Source organism: Zalophus californianus, chromosome 8 (genome assembly GCF_009762305.2).
Source record: "Zalophus californianus isolate mZalCal1 chromosome 8, mZalCal1.pri.v2, whole genome shotgun sequence".
NCBI classification, from domain to species: Eukaryota; Metazoa; Chordata; class Mammalia; order Carnivora; family Otariidae; genus Zalophus; species Zalophus californianus.
Window position 1 is genome coordinate 86,075,402 of NC_045602.1, and position 14,436 is coordinate 86,089,837.

Genomic DNA, 14,436 nt, shown 5'->3' on the forward strand with positions numbered 1-14,436 from the left:
GACCAAGTTCATAACATGGTCATCTTTGGCTTTGGGTATCCTCCTCATCCTGGTAAGGACTGCTTATCTGGGTGGAGATTTGCTGGCTTGGAACTGGAGGGAGGTAGGAAAGAATGGGTGGTCACCTTTCTCCTTCTTGTTTCCCCTTCAACTTTCTGTATAAAAAGCTGAGCTTGTTCTGTTCTGTTGCCCTAATATAAAGTTATAAACTCAACCAAGTTCCAGGGCTTCAGGTATTTGTCTCCGTGGCCCAGTGGCATTCCCCCTCATCCATACCTAAGGTTCCTTTCAGATTCTTCCTTGGCTACTATAGCTCACAGAGGCCCCAGGACATTTCTGCCTCAATGCTTCTGTTGAGTGGACACTTCCTGGGCACCTGAATTGGCTTTGCAAATACCTTATCTGCCTGGACAGAGAGAGAGGACATCAAGTTCTTGGATACTGCACAGAGGTTGTACTGGGTATTAAGGAGGACACGTGCTGGGATGAGCACTGGGTGTTCTATGCAACTAATGGATTGTTGAACGCTACAACAAAAACTTATGATGTACTATATGCTGCCTAACTGAACATAATAAAAAAAAGGCACCTGTAAAAAATAAATAAATAATAGCCATTTTATTTCCAAAAATTTGGAATCTCTCAGGTGTATTTGCCAAATATAGAAACTTTGGGTGATAAATAGTTCTTTAAATGTTCAAACTTTGCAAGATTCCTATCACTGGAGAATAACTTTACTAGCTAATACTCACCAGTTTACACTAAGGATTGCTTCTCTTGGCCATAAGTAGGAAACATTTATCATTTGTTATCTTTAGACCCTCTTCCTCCTATCTCAACTCTAGAAATATATTTCACCAAAGAGCTGTCCAAGCAAATGGATGATGTTTCTCCATATTAAATTTATGGCTCAATTACAATCAATCTTACACTATCAGCTTTCAGTGCTTGTATATAATTAATATAAACAAAGTAGTGAACCATCATTTCTTATGCCACCTTGTTTCATACTGGAAAAAAATGAAATCAATGGCTGATTTATAAATAATTGGCTCCAGCATATGATCTTAGATTGTCCAGGTAGGAATAATGGGAAAGAGAATTATTCCTTTGGGTATAATTTATTCCAGTTTTGTGGGTTTATAAGCAACATTCACCTTGGTTAAGTCAGCAGTTCAGATCATTGCTTTCTTTCCACCCTCCCTGGCATATTAATTGGGTTGGCGGAATCAAACCTACAGAAGTCGGCTTTTAAAGCTGCCTTCCACCCGCAGTATGGAGAGTATAGTGCTCAGGTGAGCTGTGTCATTTCAGGATGTCCAGCACAAAGTGACTCTCTGATCTTATAGTTACATGTCACTCATGAACCATTGTGGAGGAACATTTATGTCTTGCCACATATCTATCATGATAGATCATAAAGGCAAAGCCTTGTTGTTGTCGTTTTTTTTAAAGATTTTATTTATTTATTTGAGAGAGAGAGAGAGCACATGAGAGGGGGGAGGGTCAGAGGGAGAAGCAAACTTCGGGCTGAGCAGGGAGCCTGATGCGGGACTCGATCTTGGGACTCCAAGATCATGACCTGAGCCGAAGGCAGTCGCTTAACCAACTGAGCCACCCAGGCACCCTAAGGCAAAGGCTTGTTAATGATTTGCCTTTTAAACCAAAAAAAAATGCTATGTATTAAACCAATTGAACACATTTCTCTTATTATAAGAAGGCCATTCAATTAAAACAAAATGGCTCACACAGAGTCACTTCCTGGCATTTAGAAATTTAGAATTCTAGATCCATGTATGGTCTACAGCATTTTAGGGTCTTTTATTTTTTTAAAGATTTTATTTATTTGACAGAGAGAGAGACACAGCGAGGGAGGGAACACAAGCAGGGAGAGTGGGAGAGGGAGAAGCAGGCTTCCCGCTGAGCAGGGAGCCCGAATCGGGGCTCGATCCCAGGACCCTGGGACCATGACCTGAGCCGAAGGCAGATGCTTAACGACTGAGCCACCCAGGCACCCCACATTTTAGGGTCTTTGAAAGATATTGGAACCTAAATTCTCCACTGAAAACTTTATTAAGTATTCTTTTGTTTGGCCAGATAGACATCTGTGTTTCAGATTAATGTGTTAGGCATTTTTAAATCCTGGAGACACATTTAGCTGCTCAGCCGACATTTCAATATGCGCCCAAAGGATTATCACAGATCTATAGAGGGCATTATTATGTATATTCATTTGCTTGCCCTGCAAAAGACTGAGACTTACAGCAAATCTTTATTTTTTTTTTTAAAGATTTTAGTTATTTATTTGACAGAGAAACACAGCAAAAGAGGGAACACAAGCAGGGGGAGCAGGAGAGGGGGAAGCAGGCCTCCCGCTAAGCAGGGAGCCCGATGCGGGGCTCGATCCCAGGACTCTGGGATCATGACCTGAGCCAAAGGCAGACTCTTAACGACTGAGCCACCCAGGTGCCCCTACAGCAAATCTTTATTAAAAACAGCAGAGTTTGTGTGTTTTGGCAATGGTGTGGATTGTTTGATAATAGGTGTCACCTTGGCACTTTGAGAGTTCTCAGACTCTATTTCCTCCTGAATTTAAATGGTTGCTCTATGTCACATGACGATATTTATGCTGCTTTAAAGAACAGCAGCGTATCTAAAGGAATAAAATTTAACAATTTAGAGTTTACTCAAATACATAAAAATGAAAGTCAAATGGAAAACCAGCATCAAATTGTAACGTATACAATAACGCGTTCCCTCTCCTGATCTGTAAAGCATCTATATGAATTCAGAATATAGTGCGCATTCTAGTTGGAAAATGTCGGGCGAAGAGCATGAACAAGTCGTTTAAACGCGGAGAGACAATAAGCACACAAAACACGTCAGCCTTGTTGGAAGCCAGGAAAAGGCTGATTCGACAACGATAATCAGCTGTTTTCTTCTGAGATTCCACCATGGGGACAGTGTGGGGACACACGGCAGCTTCCACACTGCTGGTGTGAGCGCAGAGCCCTCGCAGAGCGTGATTGCTCAGCCTGTGGTTAGGGCTCTACGGGAATGAGTGTTTTCTCCTTCCATCAGTAAACAAGATCTCAGAGCGTAGGTATGTATATATGAAGGGTGTTCTTCTATCACAATGTTTCCGAGAGGAGGAGAAAATGAAGGGAACCTAAATCTGTCACGATGGGACATTGGGTGGAAAAATGACGGTACAGTCAGGTAACAGCACCGTGGTCGGGTAATCACAGTAAACACCTTTGTGTAGACATCTCCAAGCATTTTCACCGCAAATATTTTCATCACATAACTGGCCATAAGGCAATTTTCCCACAAAAGGACAAAAAAACCCCACAACTGACCAACAGTTTAGCTGGACAGTTTGGTTTCATTCTCCATTAAAGCAGTATTCCCATTTTTATGAGATATAAATTTCAGCCCTTCTAATGTCCTATACAGTGGCATTTTTTATTTTTCTGAACCCACATTTCCTGTAGAGTTGTGGAATATCCAGCAACAGACGTGACCATATGCCAAGAAGGATCAGCAGTGTAGCAGTCTTTCACAGCACAGTCCAAAACTCAGTTACAAGTATGTATCTTCGTATTTGGAAACCAAGACCTCCCTTAATGAAGAAATTTTACTGAAAGAGAACACTTATTGTGATGAGCACTGAGTAATGCACAGAATTGTTGAATCACGATATTGTACATCTGAAATGAATATAACACTGTGTGTTAATTATGTAGGAAATAAAAAAATTTAATTAAAAAGCATAAAAAGTAGGATACTGAATGAGAAGAATCAACAAACAAAAAAAACAAGCAAGCAAGCAAGCAAGCAAACAAGAAAGAAAGAAAGAAAAAGAAAAGTAAGAAAGAAAGAAAGAAAGAAAGAAAGAAAGAAAGAAAGAAAGAAAGAAAAAGAAAGGAAAGAAGGAAAGAAAAGAAAGAAAGAAAGAAAAGTAGAAAACTATAATGAAAGCAAGTGCTTAGGTACAATCCACAAAATAAAATCAATTATTTGAGCAGCATTGCCATGAACCTGCATACATTATAGATGTATTCAAATATCTTGTATTTTGCAATGAAGTCTTTTTAATTTTGTTATTCATTTTTCATGTTTCATTATGTCCTTTTTAATGAATGGCCCTCTTTTATTTTTCACAATTTTACCTTTTACAGCAAAACTGCCTTATAGCCAATTAGTCATGCAGCAAGAATACTTGCAGCAAAAATGCTGGTGGTGACAATGCTTGGGGCGGAGATGATTAGGGTGAAAGTACCTAGAACCATCTGACAAAGTGATAGGCAGCTACTAAAATGAACTTACAGAAACTTATTTATTGACACGAAAAAAGTTGATTGCATATTTTACTGGAAAAAAATAAGTTATAAAATAGCTTTGCAGCACAAAACTATTTTTAAATAAATTGTAACATCAAAAATATTAAAAAGTCTGAAAGCATATATACCATGTAGGCTGAAGGACAGGTTTCCTTTCCTCCACTTGTCCTGCTGTTGTTTGTTTTTTTCCTCTTTCTCTCTGTCCTCCTTTCTTTGTAAGCAAATAGAACTTTTGCAATATAAAAATAAAATTTACATATTTTTAAAATAGAATGCATGCATCCAAATAAGCATTACCTCTTATTATCATCTTGGGAAACTTTAAAAATCTAATGATTTGGTGTAAAATTACTCTGTGCCTCTTCACTAGATTCATGTTCGGTACTGAAAAAGGATCAGTTTTCATCAATCTTGCTAAGATGGCACCTTAGTATTTCTTATTTCCTGTGTTTTCTTGCAAGAAGACCTCACCCCTGGAGTAACCTGTGTACATATCTGTCTTTAAGGCCGCAAAGATCTTAAAACACCTGTGTAACCTGATTAAGAATGGTAAGTTGCAATGATGAAACCATCAATAAGATTCATTTGATAAGATCTGCATATATTTTCAACATCATATATTGTTTTTCTGATAAGTGTAATTGTACAACTGTTATGATTTTTTAAAATAAACATGTTAAAAAAGAGCCCTGGGGTGTGGGATGATGAACCAAGGTTCAACAAAAAATTACAAAGTAATTGAAATGAAGAGGTTTATTATTCACATGTCCTAATGGAAGTATACAGCCTGCTTTGAGGGGCCACACTGGGAGGCCTAGGCAGGGTGCAGGCAGAGAGACCTCGGGTGTATGCTTTTATTAGGGTCCAGGGTGGAGTATTTGGGGGTTCCTGGGCTAAAACCAAATTGACCAAAACTCCAAAAGTTTTGGTAAGCTCCACGGGGTCTTATCTAAGGGACACCCAAACGGAAGGTCCCAGAAGGCAGAAGAAACTTGGTCACAAGGACCACTGGGGAAGTTCCCCCACTGGGGACTTACATTTACTAGTGACCCTGTGGCAGCTGTCTAGGGCATGAACTTACACGAGGGGCTTGTGTCAGTGTCACGCAAGCACCTTGGCCACACAGAATGGATGCCGAGGCAGCGACCCCATGGAGGAGCTGAACTAAACTCTTGACCACAATCATTTAAGATGCATTTTGAAGTATGATGCTCATTATTTCAATTTAAAAAATGAATACATAGAGATTGTGGGGAAAATGGTGATGCTGGAGAACCCAGCTTCCCTGTCCCCTCACAAAGATCAAGGATAAACAACAGCTACTGACCAAAACAGTTCTGGGAGACCTCTTGGGGCCACTTTGGGAGTTTTAGCCACACCACAGAACAAATTACTGAGAATCATTGCACAAGAATAAAAGGCAGACAACTTCATGTTTTGCCTGCATCATCTCATCCCCTAACCTGGCATTATTTAGCACCAGGGAGAAACTTCCCAGGTAGAAAGAGTGCCTCTCACCAGGAAAAGAAGAGCAGGGTGAGCCATCAGCTTGTCCAGCCTCTCAGGGCACTGTGTGAAGGTCCCCCTTTTAGTTTTACCCCACTCAGACTGGCAAAGCTAGGATATATTGAGTTGGCCAGGAACAAGGAAGGAAAAAAAGCCTATTATTAGCAGATATGCAGTGGGAGCAATTGTGGTTCACAAAGACCTGCTCTGCAGACAGCCTCAGCAGATTTTGTCACTTTTGAAGCCAGTGGTCAGCACAACCCCCGTAGATGCCCTTCAGATCTCACTAGCTTTTGCTCCACAGTTATTCACATTTACTGACACCAGCCACCTGAACCCTTCCCTACTCCCTGCTCCCTCCACCCACGCTGGAGCCTGGGACCTTTACCAGGAGCTGTCCAAGTTCCCTGTGGTTGTGCAAGTGTAAGATGCCAGCCTTCTGAGTCCTTCCCCACCCTCACCAGAGCCTGGGAGCAACACTCACAGCCTGTTTGGGCTTCTGCAGGTGCATTAGTGTAAGACACCAGCCTAGCCCCAACAGCTGACCCCCACCAATGTGCCTATGCTTTGGACTAGACCCTCTAGCTGTGCACCAGTATTCTGGCAGCTTAACACCCTTCATTGGTCTATAATTTGGCGCATTAAGTGTGAGAAGACAGTGTGTAGTTGCAAGAAAGCATGCTGACAGCCAGGGCCCCTGCTGCTGCTAGTAAACCCAGATTAGGCCCCGCCTTCTGTCACTGGCCACCACTGTGCCCATATGTAGCTAGTCCTTCTACATGTGCACCTGCATGCCCCAACCCAACCATCATCACTGGCTTCCACAGCACTGTGCATGCCTGAATGTGAAGTGTGCAGCCACAAGACAGCATACCAACAGCTGCTCATAGGTTTGGATCACACACTGTTTTCTGTCACTGGCTGACACCACTGTGCCAACCTGTATTTTGTTCTTCCAGGTTTTCACTGCATACTCCAAACTTGACCCTCATCACCAGCCTCCATTGTGATGTGCTTGCCTTGGGGAAGAACATGCAGTCATAGGAGAACACATCAATATCCAGGGCCCCCAAGCTACCAGTAAGACATAGCTGGCCCAGAACCTTGTTTCCTGACCTGGAACCCATCACTATAAGTGTGTCTGCAACTGGTCCCTGCCACTACATAGGCACCTGCAGTAGGTCCCTGCAGCAAATTGTGTGCACATCACTGGCTCTGGCCAGCACCACTGCATAGCCTGGTCTCTAGCAGCTGACCTGTAGGTCCTGCTTAGGACCCCAACAGCCCTTGCAGACACCAAAGACTTCCTACAGTGCTCACCAAGAATTACACAGTTGTTGATACTATAGATCTCAGCGGCCTGAGTGGAAGAGATATCATGCCTCCCAGACCTGATGATACCACATGCCCCCATGCTTGGAACCCTGTACCACTAGAACTAGGGTTACAGCATGATCCAGCATGCCCCCACGCACAGGTGAAAGGCTTTTTAAATTTAAATCAGTCCACAAAGTCTGGAAGAAGTGACTACTTCTTCAAATGCACAGAAACATATGCAAGGCAATAGGTATCACAGAAAATCAGAGAAGTATGTTTCCACCAAAGGAATACAGTAAACTTCTAGTAACTTGCCCCAAAGAAAGGGAGTTCCAGTATTCCCTCACAAAGAACTTAAAATAAGTGTTCTGCAGATCTCAGGGATCTACCAGTAAACACATATAACTTAATACCATCACAAGACAAAACAAAAACAAATGAGAAGTTCAACAAAGATACAGATAACATTAAAAAAACCCAGAAATATTAGAGTTGAAGACTACAATGGCTGGAAAGAAGAACTCAATAGAGAGCTTCAAAAGCAGACATGAACAAACAGAAGAGAGTATCAGTGAGCTAAAAGATTAATTGCAATTATCCAATCAGAGGAGCAAAAGGAATAAAGGAAGTCTATGGAAATTGTGGGGCCCAGTTAAAGAAAGAATGTATGCATTACTGGAGCCCCAGAAAGAGAGAGAGAAGGAAAGTTGGTAGAAATTTTTTTAAAGATATAATAATTTAAAAATTCCCAAATGTGGGAAGAAATTGGGACATCAAAATTCATGAAGCTAATAGGTCACCTCAAAATTTCAATCCAAAATGATATTCTCTAATACACATTAGAATAAACGTGTCTAAAATCAAAGAGAAAGAAAGAATTTTCAAAGCAGTGAGGAGAGAATAAAAAATCTCATATAAGAGAACACCCAGAAGATTATTGGCAGTTTTCTCAGCAGAAACCTTGTAGACCAGGAGAGAATGGAATGATATATTCAAAGTGATAAGAAAAAGAAACTTCCAACCAATAATACCCAGCAAAGTTGGCCTTCAGAATGTGATAGAAATGCAATGTGAATGTGATGTAAAGACTTTATCTAATAAAATATGAGGTAATTCATCATAAACCTAAAACATCTTACAAGAAATAATGAAAGGAGTGCTTCAAGATGAAACAAAAGGATGGTAATTAGGTGAAAACATATGAAAATACACAAAATGCATAAGCATATAATCATAATCAGAATACCCTAATACTGTAATTTTACAATGTGTTAACTTCTTAACTCTATGTGATGGTGAAAGACAAAATATTAAAAATAACTCTAGCTTCAACAATTTGTTGATACATACACAGCATAAAAATATGTAAAATGGTGACATCAAAAACATAAAAGGTAGAGAGTAAAAGGAGAAAGGTTTTGTATGAGATCAGTTATATTTATCCATATAAAATAGAGTGTTATATATAAAATGCTTTATGTAAGCCTCATGGTAACCACAAATCAAAAACCACAATAGATACATAAAAGATAAAGCGAAGGGAATAAAAGCATACCACTACAGAAAATCACCAATTTACAAAAGAAAGCAGCAAGAAAGGAAGAAAAGAAAAATGGAACTACAAAATAGTCAGAAAACAATAAGTAAGATGACATTAGTAAGTCCTTACCATCTATAATTAATCTAAACAATAATGGATCAATTTTCTAATCAAAAGGCAAAAAGTGGATACAGCCTATCAGAGACTCACTTCAGCTTTAAGGATACACATAGTCTCAAAAGGAAAGGATGGCAAAAGATATTCCATGCAAGTGGAAAACAAAAGAAAGAAGGGGTAGCTACTATATTTGTACCAGATGAAATAGACTTCATGACAAAATAATAACAAGAGACAAAGATGGTCACTATACAATAATAAGGTGGTCAGTTAATCAAGAAGTTATAACGATATATATGCATCTAACGTCAGAGCACCTAAATATATTAGGCAAATGCTAACAGATCTAAAGCGACAAATACACACCAATAAAATAATGGTAGGGGACTTCAACATTCAACTTTCAACAACTGATAGATCATCCAGACAGAAAATTGGCAGGGAAACATTAGACTTGAACCATATTTTAAACCAGATAAAACTAACAGATGTTTGCAGAACATTCTCTTCAACAGCAGCAGAATACACATTCTTTACAAGTGCACACAGAACATTCTCCAGGGTATATTATATGACAGCTCACAAAACAAGCCTCAGCAAGTTTTTTTTCTTTAAATTTTTTATTGTTATGTTAATCACCATACATTACATCATTAGTTTTTGATGTAGTGTTCCATGATTCATTATTTGCCTATAACACCCAGTGCTCCACGCAGAACGTGCCTTCTCTAATACCCATCACCAGGCTAACCCATCCCCCCACCCCCCACCCCTCTAGAATCCTCAGTTTGTTATTCAGAGTCCATCATCTCTCATGGTTCGTCTCCCCCTCCAATTTCCCCCCCTTCATTCTTCCCCTCTTGCTATCTTCTTCTTCTTCTTTTCTTTCTTAACATATATTGCATTATTTGTTTCAGAGGTACAGGTCTGTGATTCAACAGTCTTGCACAATTCACAGCACTCGCCATAGCACATACCCTCCCCAATGTCTATCACCCAGCCACCCCATCCCTCCCACCCCACCCCCACTCCAGCAACCCTCCGTTTGTTTCCTGAGATTAAGAATTCCTCATATCAGTGAGGTCATATGATACATGTCTTTCTCTGATTGACTTATTTCACGCCTCAGCAAGTTTAATATTGAATGCCTATTAGGTATTTTTTTCTGACCACAGTGGTATGAAGCTAAAGTTAATAACAGAAGGAAAGATGGAAAATACACAAACGGGTGGCAGCTAAATAACATGCTCCTGAACAAACAATGGGTCAAAGAAGAAATCCAAAAGGAAATCAAGAAATATCTTGAAATAAATGAAAATGGAAGCACAACGTATCAAAATCTACATACGCTGCACAAGCAGACCTAAGAGGGACATTTATAGTGATAAATACCTATACTAAGAAATAAGAAAGACCTAAATAAACAACCTGAATTTACACCTCAAAAACTTAAAAAAAAAAAAGAATTAAAAGTTAGCAGAAGGAAGGAAATAGCAAAATCAGAGCAGGAATAAATGAAATAGAGATCGGGAAAACAACAGAAAATATCAGTAAATCTAAGAACTGGTGTTTCAAAAAAATAAACAAAATTGAAAAGTCTTTAGTGAGACTAACTCAGAAAAAAAGAGCAAAAACTCAATAAAATAATATCAGAAATGAAACAGGAGACATTACAACTGATATCATAGATATATAAAGAATTTTGAGATGTTACAATTATATGTCAACAAACTGGATAACCTAGGGGAAAATGGATAAATTTCTATAAACATACAGCCTATTGAGTTTGAATCAGGAAGAAACAGAAAACCTGAACAGACCCATAACAATTAAGGAGATTGAATCAGTGGTCAAAAATCTCCTAAAAATGAAAAATCCTGGACCAGAAGCTTTCACTGGTGAATTCTACCAGACATTTAAAAAATTATCACCAAATCTTCTTAAACTCTTCCAAAAAATTAAAGAAGGGAACACTCTCAAACTCATTTTACAAGGACAGCATTATCATGATACTTGTAGATTAGGACACTATAGGTAAAGAAAATTATAGACCAATATCCCTAATAAATATAGATGCAAAAATTCTCCACAAAATATGGGAAAACCAAATTCAATAGCACATTAAAAGAATCATACACCATGATCAAGTGGAATTCAACCCTGGGATGCAAACATGGTTCAACATATGCAAATCATTGACTGTGACACACATTCATAGAAAGAAAAATAAAAATCATATGATCATCTCAATAGATGCAGGAAAAGTATTTGAGAAAATACTTTCAAGATAAAAATTCTCAATGAAGTGGTATGGAGGGAACATGCATCAACCTAATACAGGCCATATATGACAAGCCCAAAGCTAATATCATCCTCAATGGTGAAGTGTTGAAAGCCGTCCTTATAAGGTCAGGAATAAGACAAGGTGCCCACTCTCACCACTCTTGTTCAACATAGTACTGGAAACCCTAGCCAGTACAATCAGGCGAGAAAAAGAAATAAAATGCATTCAAGTAGAAAGAGTGAAACTGTGTTTATTTGCAGATGATAAGATCTTTTATATAGAAATGCAATAAAAAGCTGCTAAAACTAATTGACAACTTCTGTAAAGTTACAGGATTTGAAATCAACATACAAAAAACAGTTGTGCTTCTATACTTCAATGATAAAATATCTAAAAAAGAAATAAAGAAAACAGTCCCATTCACAGTCAGATTAAAAATAATAAAATACTTTGGAATAAATTCAACCATGAAGTGAAAAGTCTGTACGTTGAAAACTATAAGACTTTGATGAAAGAAATTAAAGAAGACACAAACAAATGGGAAGATAACCTGTGTCTATGGATTGGAAGAATTAATATTGTTAAAAATGGAAAAATGAAACAAGACGAAACCGGAGAGGGAGACAAACCATAAGAGACTCTTAATCTCAGGAAACAAACTGAGGGTTGCTGGAGGGGAGGGGGCTGGAGGGATGGGGTGGCTGGGTGATGGACATTGGGGTGGGTAAGTACTGTGGTGAGTGCTGTGAATTGTGTAAGACTGATGAATCACCGACCTGTAACCCTGAAACAAATAATACATTATATGTTAATTAAAAAATGGTAAAAAAATTAAAGACTTGGATGAGGCTGAGTATAAATGAGGAAATTTTATCTATATAAAGGATTAAAATTAAAAATCTGAAATACAAAAAAATGTCCACATAACCCAAAGCAATCTATAGATTCAATGCAGTCACTATCAAAACTTTAGTGGCATTTTTCACGGAAATAGATAAAAGTCCTCAAATTTTTATGGATCCACAAAAGACCCTAGTAGCCAAAGCAATCCCAAGAAAGAACAAAGCCAGAGGAATCATGCTTCCTGATTTCTAACTATACTACAAAATTATAATAATCAAAAAAGCATGTCATTGGTGTAAAAATAGACACATAGATCAATGGAACAGAATTGAGAGCCCAGTAGGAACATCTTGCATATGTGGCCAACAAATATTTGATAAGGGAATCAAGAATACTCAATGAAACTGGACCTCTCTGTCACACCACTCAAAAATTCACTTGAAGTCAATTATAGACTTAAACGTAAGACTCAAAACTGTAACACTCCTAGAAGTAAACAAAGGCGGAAAGCTCATTGGCATTGGTATTGGCAGCAATTTCTGGATATGATATCAAAAGCACAAGCAATGAAATAAAAAATTAGTGAGACTATATTAAACTAAAATGTTTCTGTTTAGAAGAAGAAACCATCAACAAAATGAAAAGCAACCTATGGAAAGGGGGAAGATATTTGCAAATCATGTGTCTGATAAGGGGTTAATATCCAAAATGTATAAAGAAATCATCTAACTAAATGGCAAAACCAAACCAAAAGAAAACAACAACACAAACACAACAACAACAACACAATAAACCCCACAAATAATCCAATTCAAAAATGGGCAGAGGAACTGAACAGACAGTTTTCCAAAGAAGACATTCAAATGGCTAACATGTACATGAAAGGGTACTCAACATACTAAATATTAAGGAAATACAAGTCAAAATTACAATGAGATTTCACCTCACACCTGTTGGAATGGCTATTATCAAAAAGACAAGAAGTAACAAATGATGAAGATGTGGAGAAAAGGGAGCCCTCCGGCACCGTTGATGGGAATGCAAACTGATGTAGCCAGTATGGAAAACAGTATGGAGGTTGCTCAAAAAATTAAAAATAGGTGATCCGTCAATTCCATTTCTGGGTATATATTCAAAGGAATTGAATGGAATATCATTCAGACCTGAGAAAGACAGAAATACTGCCAATTAGGGTAACTTGGATGAATCTTAGGGGCATTATGCTAAGTGAAATAAGCCTGGCAGGAAAAGAAAACTCTATGATATTACTTTGTATATGGAAGTGTAATATAAAAGATGAACTCAGAGAAACCAAGTATCATGGTGGTTATCAAGGGCTGGGGAGCTGGGGAAATGATGAGATATTGGCCAAAGGGTATAAACTTCCTATTATAAGTCTAACAGATTCTGGGGCCTAAGGTATAGCATGGTCGTTATAGCTAATAATACTATATTGTATACTTGAATGTTGCAAAGAGAGTAGATCTTAAATGTTCTCATTAAAAAAATGTTAATTATGTTGCAGATGGAGGTGTTAGCTAATACTATGATGGTAACCACTTTGCATTATATAAATATATCACATCAACATGTTGTACACTATAAACTTACACAATATTATATGTATGTGAATTATATCTCAATAAAATTGGAAAAAATAAAATACAATAGAAATAAATAAATTCAAAGAATGTAAGCCTATCTGGATTCCAAAAACACACACCCATACATCTCACCATTAGCTATCTTTAGATTATATCAAATGAGGCCAAATGATGTCTCCCATGGGATTTTGAAAATACCATAGCAATTCAACATCTGGACACTGGAGTGCATATCAAATCAATCTGAGCACATGTGTCTTGGATAAAAAGATAAACAGACTGGTGTTAGCTACCATTTATTGACCATATGCTGTGTGCTGTACCTTTTATATTCATAATCCTTTTTATTCTCAGAAATAACCCTAGAGATAAGTAGTGTTGTCCTCAAATGCTGAAGCTTACAGAATTTCAGTGACTTGCTCAATTTCACATTCTATTAAGTGGCAGAACCCAGGAAGCTCTGACTCCAGAGGACATGCTCTTCACACTACATTAAACTACTGGTGATGAGGAAAACACGATTAGAAAAGTCTCTCATCTGCTATTTGCATTTCTCTTGTTGTGGTCTTTTTTCTTCTTTCTCTTAGGGAAAAATATCTACTTTCCTTAAAATTAATAACACCCGCAAACAAATGACAGAGTAAACACATTTGACAAATGTATTAAATCTAAAATGTTTATTTTCTAAGGAGAGATTTAGGAGGAGCCCATTCATTTGTTACATATACAATATTCTACTGATGCCTACAATCAGGACAATTATTTGTTACACAAAATTAGGCTGTTATCTATAAGCAAGACAGAGAATTTTCAGCAAACTGACAAGTGATTACATTTTACACTAAGAAAACCCCCTGGAGTCCTATAGAACACTCCTTAATT